The sequence below is a fragment of the Mus caroli genome, unplaced genomic scaffold (assembly GCF_978045245.1).
Source record: "Mus caroli unplaced genomic scaffold, Mus_caroli_1 scaffold_9, whole genome shotgun sequence".
Lineage (NCBI taxonomy): Eukaryota > Metazoa > Chordata > Mammalia > Rodentia > Muridae > Mus > Mus caroli.
In genome coordinates, this window is record NW_028227264.1 from 129,302,780 (window position 1) to 129,315,363 (window position 12,584).

General features: G+C 35.6%; 1 pseudogene; it reads right to left on the bottom strand.

The window, feature by feature from the left end:
* Nucleotides 1-1,920: 1,920 nt before the first annotated feature.
* LOC147002794 (olfactory receptor 6C6-like) lies at nucleotides 1,921-2,864 on the bottom strand (annotated as a pseudogene).
* Nucleotides 2,865-12,584: the final 9,720 nt, after the last annotated feature.

The window sequence follows — 12,584 nt, forward strand, 5'->3', positions numbered from 1 at the left end:
TCAAGCTGGAGTCATCAGAAGGGAAGAAGACTCAGTTGAGAAAATGACCCTATGAGATTCAGCTGTAAGGCATTTTCAAAATTAGTGATCAGTGGGGAAAGGCCTAGCCTACTGTGAGTGCTGCCATCTCTGGTCTGGTGATCCTGGGGTCTATAAGAAAGCAGTCTGAGCAATCCATATGAAGCAAGTCAGTAAGTAGTATTCCTCTATGGCTTCTGCATCAGTTCCTGCCTCTAGGATCCTGCTCTGTTTGAGTTCCTATATTGACTTTCTTTATGATGAATGGTGCTGTGGAAGTATAAGAGAACTAAACCTTTTCATCCCAACTTGCATTTTCATTGTAGCAATAAATACCCTAAGACAAATTGGTACCAGTGTAGTGAGGTATTGCCATGACAGTCCTGACCATGTTTTTGGGAGAATTGTGGAAGGACTTTGGAACTTTGGACTAAAAAGTCCACTGAGTGTTGAGAACTAAGTGGAATGTTCTTTAGGAGCTTGGAAGATAAGAATTTTTGAGAGCAACTGGAGATGGAGGCCTGGCTTGTGAAGTTTCAGAGGGAAATTTAAGGACTCTATCAGGACCATTTGCTATTTTGAATTAAGATTCAGACATTCTAATCAGCTGGGGCTGAAGAGTCTGTAGAAGAATTTTAATTCAGCAACAAGCCTCTCTGGAAAGTGATCACAGCCAGAATGCAGACATGCCCTGAATTACACTATGATCTGGCTGGAATGCAGACACACTGTTAGTACACACTTTTAATCCCTGATTTTATCCCTTGTGTTCTGATTTTATCCCATGGATGTCTGTTTGTTTTCTAATGAGGGACAGAAATAGGGTGGATTAGAATGGGGGAGGGGAGATGGTTAGGAACTGGGAGGAGTAGAGGGAAACTAATCAGAATGTAATATATGAGGAAAATATCATTTTCAATAAAAGGATAAAAGTAATTAAAATTCAAGAACAATAGAAAAAATGCTATGGAATCATTAACAGATTAGTTGGTTCTATAACCAAAAAGCTAAGCCTGTCATCAGGTAATATCTGTAGCCTATAAGAAAGATTCCCCACGTTTCTGTAATCCACTTTTTAGATGCTTCCATCAATGTATTTAATAAACATCCTGACTTATGGCTTTCTTTGATCTGTTACTAAAAGAAAAACAAACTTCATAAGACTGTTTCCAATAGGCATTTGGGACTACAAGTAACACAAATCTGTTTCTAGGCCTCAGTTACTAAAAATTTACCTCTAGAATAAATATCTTTAATTACCTTTGACAACCAAGCTGTGTTACTTTTGCGTTGACACAATTGAACAAATGATCTAATTAGGCTGAGAACTAACTCTAAATGATTACAAATCTAGAGGAGAAACATCTTACTCCTTTGCATGCTTCAATCATCTCATCACAGTGTTCTTCAATATTTATTTTCTTTATTCACATCACAAGTTTCATCATGTGGACACTTCGTTCTACAACACTAATTTAAAGTTCAGATCAACTCAGATTTCCTAGGGATTTTCCATGATAATATCCATCACATTATAGATTGATTTCATGCTCTCTACTTGTCTCTACTATTAACAAAGCAAAATATTAAACTGCAAATAAAATACTTAGCAATTAATTATGGACATAGGACTAATTCAGAATATCTAACAGCATTTAATTGTACAGTACATTTAGTAAATAAACCTATCACAAGAAGAGAGATTTCTAAGCAAAGATAGAATTACACATTATGAATTAAAGAAGCATTTTTCTCCTAGTGATTCAAAAGATTGATTCTGAAAGATGAACATAGAGCAATTAGAGTACTCATTATGATCTAAGTTTTGGAGAGAAATAGCATAGGCCATCATGGATACATCTAACATTAATTTTCGGTTTTTAGAAATGTCTCAACAGCATGCTATTGATGCCTAAATCTTAACTCACTGTTTTGAGAATGACACAATCTTTGAAGCATCTGCTTGAAAGCATCCTTCACCTGCTGGTTTCTTAGGGTGTAAATGAAAGGGTTTAGCAAAGGGGCCACAGAAGTGTTGAGCACAGCTACACCTTTATTTAAACTCACCCTCTCCTTGGCTGATGTTTTAATATACATGAAGATACAACTCCCATATGTGATGGAGACAACAACCATGTGTGAGGAGCAGGTGGAAAAGGCCTTTTTCCTTTGTTGAGCTGAAGGGAACTTTAGGATGGTTTTGATGATGAGTGTGTAGGAAAGAATAACTAAGATCAAGGTGATGACAAGTGTCATTATAGCTATGACAAAAGCCATCCATTCTATGAAACTAGTGTCTGTGCAAGACAGCTGCAGGACAGGAGAAGTGTCACACAAGAAGTGGTCTATCAATTTGGAAGCACAGAAATCCAGTTTGAGTCCCAACATTAAAGGGGGAAAGATGGATAAAAACCCAGTCACCCAGGAGCTGAGGACCAGTATGTGGCACACTTTGCTATTCATGATGATGGGATAATGCAGTGGTCTGCAGATGGCTACATAGCGGTCATAGGACATGGCAGCCAGGAGGTAGAACTCTGTGATTAGTAATAGAAAGAAGAAGAATAATTGAGTTAAACAAGATCCATAGGAAATTGTTTTGTCTCCAGTGAGAATGCTCATCAAGAAGATGTGAATGCCATTTCCAAGAAGGAGAAATTCCGGAGAAAGAAGTACATTGGAGTCTTGAGGCGAAGATCCAGCAGGGTGAGAAAGATAATTAATAAGTTCCCCATCAAGCTCAAGATGTAATTGAAAAACATAAACAGGAAAATCAGAATTTGTAGCTGACGATCATCTGTCAGTCCCAGCAAAATGAACACAATCTCTACTGACTGATTCTTCATTCCTTCTTTACTCTAACATGTCTTAAAAAAAAAGTTTAGGAAAAAAAGTACACATGTTAAAAATTTTTCCCTTTTCATCATAGAAAATTTCTTAGAAGTTCAACCAATGTCAAAATATTTTTAAAAATTATCTTAGAGTTTACGCACAATCTTGTCCTCCATATCCTTAGTAAGTTTAAAGAACAAATTTTTCTATTCTTGTTAAGATCTGAGTATAATTGTGTATTTTAGAGTTTTTGTCATCTGAAATATAAATTTTCAGTTTCATTAATATTAATCTTTGCCTAACTTTCCTATAATTTATTTCAATAGACTATTCAATTGTTTGATATTTAAAATTTGGGGGTTATATTAGATAACTCTGTATATTCCTGGTAGTCATACAACGTAATTTAGGAATACACACTTACAAAACTTCTAAGAAAAGAAAACAACAAAGAATTTAAATAAATGGCAATGTAAAATGAGAGTACTGTAGGATCAGTATGATGATGATCTTAGTTAAGTGCTAACATGAAAAACTTACAAGTTTCAAACTGAATCATTAATTCAACCTGCTAATATAAGCTGTTTTGTTGTTTTTTTGTTTTGTTTTGTTCAGTTTTTTGTTTGTTTTGTTTTAGTATGATTTCTTAGTCGTGTCTTCAGAGTCATGACAAGCGAGAGAGGGGAAAGATATTTATAGAAAAAGTAATAACTAACATTTCACCTATAAATATAAATCTAATATTTCAGTAGATATACATTTTCATACATTTTTAGAAGAACTGTTGTAACAAATACTTCATATTTTTACCTGCAGAGTCAATCTGGGCTCATAAAGGCTCACAGAGAAAGAGCATCAACCAGGGAGCTTTCATGGGATTAACATAGGCCTTCTACAGATATCTTACAGTTATGTAGCTTGGTCTCTTTGTGCAACTTGTAACAGTGGGAGCATTGTCTCTGTTGCCTACCTTTGGAACTTTCCCTCCTATTGGGTTGCCTTGTCCAGCCTTAATAGGAAAGGAGGGGCCTACTCTTACTGTACCTTGATATGCCATGGCTGCTTGATATCATGGGAAGCCTGGCTTTTTCTGAAGAGAAATGGAGGAGTTGGGGATGGAGGTGGGGAAGGGGAGGTAGCAGAGAGGGACTGGGGAAAGAAAAGGTAGGGAAAAACCACAGGTGGGATGAAAAGAAAACCAAACAAACCAACTAAAACAAACAAACAAAATCCACCAACCAACCAAACAACCCCCCCCAATAGTTTATATTTCTAAACTATCTTGATTAAGTATTATTCCAGAATTTATAATTCTGTAAGCATACAAATTTTCAAGCGAATCATTATAATAAATTCATTATAATAGATTCACATTTTTTTTTGCAAAATGCATAGAAACTAAGATAGCATGTAAATCCTTCTAATTTGTAAAGTAGAATCAAATGGCATACAAATAATAGCATATATTTGGAATTTAATACATATCTTTGTCCATGCCAGTATTTAGAATTTGTTTACTGTGTCAATTTTAATCATTTTAACAAAGCTGAAACTTACTGATTTATAGTGATATTTTGTGACTAATAATATTGCCTTCCCAATATTTCCATGAAACAAATAGGTCAATTCAGTTGCACTTCTTATAAGACTTCCAAATTGTGCATTTTTGGTGACATTACAGATAATACTTCCTTTCTTTTACAGTTTCATTAGGAAAAGTTTGGTGATATTTCCCTTGAGAGCAACATAACTTTTTTTTTCATATTCCCATGGTTTTAAAAATAGATAGGTATTAGATGTATAGCAAATTATTATAGAAATAGGGAAATATATTTTTACAGCATACTAAAGAAAACACAAAGTGAAAAGAAAGATAAATGATCATGAAAGCATACAATGCTTATTTTTCCTTTTTATGTGAAGGAATTCAAGGAAGAAGAAAGATGTATGAAAAGATCATTTACGAATGTAAGTATATAATATGGACAATGCTTATTTTCTTAAAAAGGCTCTATTTTTGAAAGATTTTATGTAAAATTTTATCCACATTTTAATTATAATTTACTTTATGGAAAACATTTTAATAAAGTTTTAGGGTTCTTTCTAGGAAAAAAATTACGATGTCATTTTTTCATAATGAAAGAATTTAAGCCATTTAAAGTAGAAAATGTATAAGATCATGAATTCTTATCTGATGATAAAGTTATTTGCAACCTGTGTAGTATATGTTATTCTTTAGAAAATAGTACAAATACAAGATAAAAATACAAAGAATCAAAAGTTATTCAGGATAAATGTCTTCCCTTTTGTCATTTACAGGAATTTATAGAAGGAGCTTTGTGAGCATCTGTACTGATAAATGGTTTCTAAAAGAATTGAACACTTGAGACAGGCCACTCCAGCTAACTGAAGCAACCTGAGATTCAGAAATCTAATATGCCAAACCAAAGTTGGTTTGAAAAATATTCAGCACCCTGGTATTTTTAACTCTGCTATAACCATAAAACATTGTAAAAAACGATGTCATGGACTCAAAGGTTCTTCACAACATATAGATACTTGAATAACCATATAATATATAATGGTTTCATTTGTAAAATCTGTGTACTTGACAACATTGATATAAATGTCTAACTATATAATTCTTTAAAATCTCCTCATTTGAAATTACTGACTAGTTCTGCTTCAATGATTATATACAAAATACATTTTCACAATATAGTATAAAAGATTAAAAACACAAATCACATTACAAGATTATATGACTCACAGGCCAAGAAATACAATTGTATTGAATTTTATTGTATATTAAGAATACCTGTCTCGAAAAACCAAAAAAAAAAAAAAAAAAAAAAAAAAGAATACCACGCAGGTTGTGGTGGCGCATGCCTTTAATTCCAGCACTCAGGAGGCAGAGGCAGGCAGATTTCTGAGTTCGAGGCCAGCCTGGTCTACAGAGTGAGTTCCAGGACAACCAGGGCTACACAGAGAAACCCTGTCTCAAAAAACCAAAAACCAAAAACAAACAAAACAAAACTATCAAAAGAATTAAAATATTCTCTAATAATATAAAAAAACTTTGCATCTTACTCTATTCAAATGCCATTATTTCTCCATAGGTCAATATAAAATATATCAAAACATTTACCATTTATTAGTTTAAAAGCCTTTCTCAGTTGTGTACGTTGATTCTGGTAAATGTGCACTTCCATCTTTCAGCCAGGATCCTGGTAAATAACGAGTATGGATGGACCATCTCTACTCACCATATTCTAACCTAAAATACATGGTTTTCTTTCATGTTGTTTTAGAGATAGCATTTTTGACTAATTTATTGCTTGGTTGGAAAGTAAATGATATTGACATTTCTATCACTTACTACAAAGAACTCACTTGCCTGAAGTATTGTAAACCTGACTGAGTGTGACATGCAGCACAATATGAAAATACACTGCCTCTGATGTGGTGGAGGATGTGTGCCTCTGCATCCTGGAGGAAAGCATCTCAGAACAACAAATTCTCAGGGTAACTGCAAACCACGACCATCATTTATTGCCTCAGAGATGCCAAATTTAGATATGAAGTACTTTCTATAGAAATAAAAATGTATGCACAAACCTTTTCTTTTTGAAATCTATGCTTGTAGGGAATTTGGTACAGATTAATGTTTGATTATTTATCACAAATCCACCTTTAGAAAGCATGGTTACACGGTTATGTTTGGAGCAGAATACATACAGTGAATAGGAAAAGTGATAATATGAAATTGGTAAAGATAACCTGTTGTAGGCTAACCAAATTTAAGCTACATCCTACAAATACCCTGTTTTTTTCTTGGCGTATAGACTCACTTCTCCTCATTTTCATATAATTTTTTCTGTTTTCCACATTTGACAGAAAAATATTTGATGTGTCATTAAAATCTGTCTAAATGTTTTGATATGCTCAACTCCAGCTTATTTTGGGGTATATATACTTTGCAGTGGTTCATCTGGTAAACATAATTATTTTATTTATAGTCTTTTTGAGATGCTTCTATACTGATGTTTGATTTCCAGAGGAATATACTAATTACCAGTCATACCAATAATGTATCAGGGTTCTTTTTCACCTAGATCCTTATCTACATTACTTTTTTATATGTAACATTTTATTTTGCACTGTTATAAAAACATCCTGGTAGATCAAGGATAAAAAAGGATAAAGTTGCCTCAGTGAGTAAATGATACAATATTGAGGCACAGCAAGAGAAAAAACTATAGAGAACATTATAAGACACAGGCATAGGTAAGAACTTTCTAATTAAGATTCAAGTTACTTAGGATAAAAGGACCCAAATTGACAGATGGAACATTATTAAATTAAAAAGTTTCTGTGCAGTAAAGAAAACTAACAGAATTAAGAGGCAGTCTACATAATCTTTGCCACACAATCTTTGGCAGTGACACATCCCACTGACCTCCAATATCTAAGATACAATATCTAAGTACAAAAGAGATAAAAACACAAACATTAAGAAACTAAACAACCCATAAAATAGTCCATAAATATAATAAGAGTTACAAAAGCAGAAATATAAATCTATTAACATGTTAAGAGGTGATCAATGTCTTTTGCCAATAGAGAAATTCAAAATGAGAGAATTTTACTATTCTAACTTACCTCAGTTAGAGTGGCTATTATCAAGGTATGAAATAACAATGGATAATAGCAAGGATGCAGGGAGTGAAGCCATTAATAAATCATATTAAGTGCTAAAAATCCCCACAAAATCTCAGTATTTTGGTTCCTCAAGAGCTAAATATAAAACTATAATATGAACCATATATAGCACTGCTTGCTGTATACCAAAAGACTATCAGAGATACTTGGAAATCAATATTCACTGTTGCTCTATTTCTAATACTTAGAAATCATTCTAATTGTTAATCAACTGATGAACAGCCAATGACAATGTGAAATGTACACAAAATGAAATTTTATTCATGCACAAAGAAAATAAAAATTATGAAATTTGCATGGAAATGAACGAAACTGAAAATAAATTCACTAAATGAGGTAACCCATGAACTACAGTCATGCCAGGCACTGGAAATCAAGTTAGTTACCCTGGGCTCATGAGATCATGATTCTTGGAGTAGAACCTACAATTGCCACTTTACTAAATCAGCATAATCCCTAACTACACTCTAAATATTTCTATCATACCCACAGATAAGAAGCTTACAGCTGTTTTTGTGGTTTGTCAGGGTGAGTTGCTTGTATTACCTGGGCATAGTGTTTCTGAGGGTAAAGTGGAATGGTCAGCTAGGGACTAAGCAATTTGTTGTGGCTTGGGATTATTTCCCAGTACAACCTGATGCAATTCCTAATGTCCTGAGGCTATGGCCCAACAAATAGAAATTACTTTATACTCATTAATATATCTCTATCTATCATCCATCTATTATATGTTATATACTTATATGCATATTGCATACACTCTACATTATATAATAGATATGCATATATATGCATATATTTGCGTATATATACACACACACCACACAAAAGAAAATGTTGACTTTCAGATAACCTTAACTTTAAATAAGCTGAATAATTTTCCATTGTATCAATGTAGTACTATTTTAAAATCATTTTTTTTCTGTTGAATAAGCATGGAGGTTGGTCTCAGTGTATGGCTATTATGAACAGAGCAATAATGACCATGGTTCAGTGTACTGGCTTGTTCTGGATGTCAACTTGACACAAGCTGGAGTTATCACAGAGAAAGGAGGCTCCCTTGAGGAAATGCCTCCATGAGATCCATCTGTAAGGTATTTTCTCAATTAGTGATCAAGGGGGGAGGGTCCATTGTGGGTGATACCATCCCTGGGCTAGTAGTCTTGGATTCTATAAGAAAGCAACCTGAGCAACCCAGGGGAAGCAAGCCAGTAAGAAACATCCCTCCAAGTCCTCTGCATCAGCTCCTGCTTCCTGACCTGCTTGAGTTCCGGTCCTGACTTTCTTTAGTGATGAACAGCAATGTGAAAATGTAAGCTGAATAAACTCTTTCCTCCCCAACTTGCTTCTTGGTCATGATGTTTATGCAGGAATAGAAATACTGACTAAGACAGTTGAATAAATGTCTCTGTATTGGATGAAGTGTCTTTTGGATATATGCTCAAGATTGTCTTGAGGTACATCTATTTCCAGCTTTCTGAGGCATCTCTATAATGATTTCCACAATAGCTCTATAAATTTTCACTCCCTCCGGCAATGGAGGAGTATTTCCCTTATGCTATATCTTCACCAGCATAGTTGTCATTTGTTTTATTGATATTGGGTATTTTGATGGGTGTAAAGTGAAATCTCCAAGTAATTGTGGTTTTATCATTTCTGTGTTTCTCCGCCATTTGAGTTTCCACTTTTGAGAATCCTCTACTTATATCTGCACAACATTTGTTTCATTTTGATTTATTTATTTATTTATTTATTTATTTATTTATTTATTTATTTATAGTAGATTCTTCTCTCATGCATACATCCCAGACCACAGTTTCCCCTCTTCCACCCTTCAGGCTCCTCTCCACCCCTCCATTTCCCCCAGATCCACTCCCTCTACATTTCTTTTAAGAAAAGAGCAGGCCAACAAAAGACAACAACCAAACATGACAAACTAGATATAATAAAAGGTGTGTCACTGTGGATATAGGCTGTAAGGCTGTTATCCTAGCTGCCTGGAATCCAGTATACTGCTAGATGAAAATGTAGCACTCCAAGCTCCTCCTGTACCATGCCTGCTTAGATGCTGCCATGTTCCCAATTTGATGATAGTGGCCTAAACCTCTGATCCTGTAAGCCAGCCCCAATTAAATGTTGTCCTTATAAGAAAAAAATATATAAGACAAAAAAAGATATAAAAAGCCCTCATGTTGAGGATGAACAAGACAATCTAATAAGAGGAAAAGAATCCTAAGAGCAGCCAAAAAATCCAGAGACACACCTGCTCCCACAGTTAGGAGTCCCACAAAATACTGAGCTAACAGCTAAAACATATATGCAGAGGACCAGCTGCAGACCTGTGAAGGCCCCTTAGGAACTAAATGGCCTAGAGACCAACAACTGGCAAAAAGGTAAAATAAATGACTCCTAATGATATTCTGCTATCTTTGTCCAGTTTTCATGAGTGAGGCTTCCTCTGGCAGCAGATAGGAGTGGGCGCAGAGACTCACAGCCAGACATGATACAGAGTCTGAACTGGAGGAGGTCTGGATTGGTTCCTTTCCCTCAGAGCTGAGGAAAAGGGGAATAATTGTTGGAATCTGAGGTGATGGAGGAAACCAGGAGAACATGGTAAACTGAATCAGCTGATCAGGGCTCACAGAGACTACACCATTTTTGAATTGAGTTATTTGGGTTTTTTGACAGCCAGTTTCTTTTTTTATTCTTTTTATACAACTGTCAGGCATTTTATCAATTAGTGATCAAGGGGGAAAGACCCCTTGTGGGTAGGACCATCTCTGGGCTCGTAGTCTTGGTTTTATAAGCGAGCAGGCTGAGCAAGCCAGGGGAAGCAAGCCAGTAAAGAACATCCCTCCATGGCTTCTGCATCAGCTCCTGCTTTCTGACCTGCTTGAGTTCCAGTCCTGACTTCCTTTGGTGATGAACAGCAACATGGAAGTGCAAGCCAAATAAACCCTTTCCTCCCCAACTTGCTTCATGATGTTTGTGCAGGAATAGAAACCCTGACTAAGACACATGTAATAGAACTAAACTCTGAAAATGAAAATAAAGTCAACATTTTTGACCCTTTCTTAACACAGACATGACCAATGATAGAAATATTGATATTTTGACAGATGAGTTTAACTGCATGCCAACACAGCAGCATTATTTATGATCTTCCTCTTAAAGAAGTAGGAGGAGCTGGGAAGCTTTTTCTGAGTATCTATTTCTCTTAGTGCTTCAACTGCAGACTTTACAGAGGGTAGTTTTTATGTATAATTTAATATTGGGAGGTGGAGAGGAGACTTGTTCTTTGTATCCAGGGTGACAAGCTAATTTGACATTCATGGTGGGCTTTCATTATTTGAGAACCATCTATATTTGTGCTACAATTATTAGCAAACACTCAAACATTCCTGAAAATCACTGCCATTTCCCCCTAATGTTACTTGCAATCAGGGCTCTACTCCAAATCTTAAACATTGTTAGCAGCTTTCAGACTCCATCCCTATCAGCTCTTCAAAAGGAGGGTGAACATTGTCTGCTGCAGTAATAAACAGCCCACTTTCTGATTATTTTCAGCTAAAAGGCTGAGAGCAGGACAATAGCCTTCCCCAGGGAGGATCACACTGCTTGTTTATCCAATAGTGAAAGATCAGGTCTGAGAAATGTGTATGAGTAACGTACAGATTGAGTTATATTTATGGATTTATACACACATGGATGTGCACACATTCACAAAGTGCCCTCCTCCAACAACAATTACAGGAAAAGAGGCTATCAAATTTAAAAGCAAGGGGCTGGGGTACATGGTAAGGTTTGGAAGAAAGAAAGGGATGGAGAAAATGATATAATTATAATATATGTGAAATGAGTTCTTAAAGGCAGCAACCAGATTGGAATGTGTCCTCCCACGGCTTTGCTTTCCTCTAAGGATTATTTCATAAATTTTTTTTCACAGAGAATGAAAATTGAAGAGTGTGATCCTGTTTAGTATACTTGCTCTACTCCCATGAAGGAGCATTATGAAAAGATAAAGGAGCTGGCCTTTCAATATACCTCCTTTTAATACTTATCTAAGTATTGATTCATTCTTTTGAGTACTTTAAACAAAAAAAAATCCAACTCATTGGTGTAGAGGAATTTTAATCCAGTAACATGACTGCTCTGGCAAGCGTTCACATCCAAAGACCTATGTCTGTGTGATCCATCTGGAATACAGACACACTAAGACCTTTAAGCTCTTTGATTTTAATACATATACACCCTTAGTACACCTTTTCATGTACAGTTAGTTTGTAGAAGGAAGCAGCCACATTTGAAAGTGACATCTAATTTAGGGGCAGACAAAGTGATGAATCAGAGAAAGATTTTATAGAATGAGTCAGAGATTGGATACACCCAACTTTCTCAAGAACAGCACAGGAAAGAGAAACTATTTAAGAGCAGAATATGGAGTTCAGTTGAGTTCAGTTTTGTCAGTTGGGAGTTAGTTCAAGGCAGTGGAGTTGTGACTGCATGCAGTTCAAGGCAGTTGAGCAGAGGCAGTTGAATCTGGAGGATAAGAAGTAGCCAGAAGATTAAAACAAATTTCCAGAATTAGTTTAAGGAGTAATTCTTAAGCAGACTAATTCAGTGAGAGACTGACTGAGAGAAGACAGACTGAATCAGTCTGCACGAAGAGGAGTGTGAACCAGAACAGCTGAGTTGAACTAGCCAGACAGAGTTCAGAAAAAAACATTGGTGTGTATCATAGTTAAGATTTCTATTGTTGTGAAAAAACACCAAGGCCAAAAGTTACATGGGAAGGAAATGCTCTAAAAGGTTTGCTTCATATTAGAGCTTATAAGTCTGTCAGGGTGGGACTCCAGGGTGAGAACTTAGGGAAGGAACTGGGCAGTAGAGACTGATGCAGAGGCCATGGAGGAGAGCTGTTCAGTAGCTAACTTGTTCATTTGGCTTTCTCAGACTGCTCCCAGGACCACCCTTCCTCATCAAACATCAGTCAAGGAAACGCAACAGGCTTC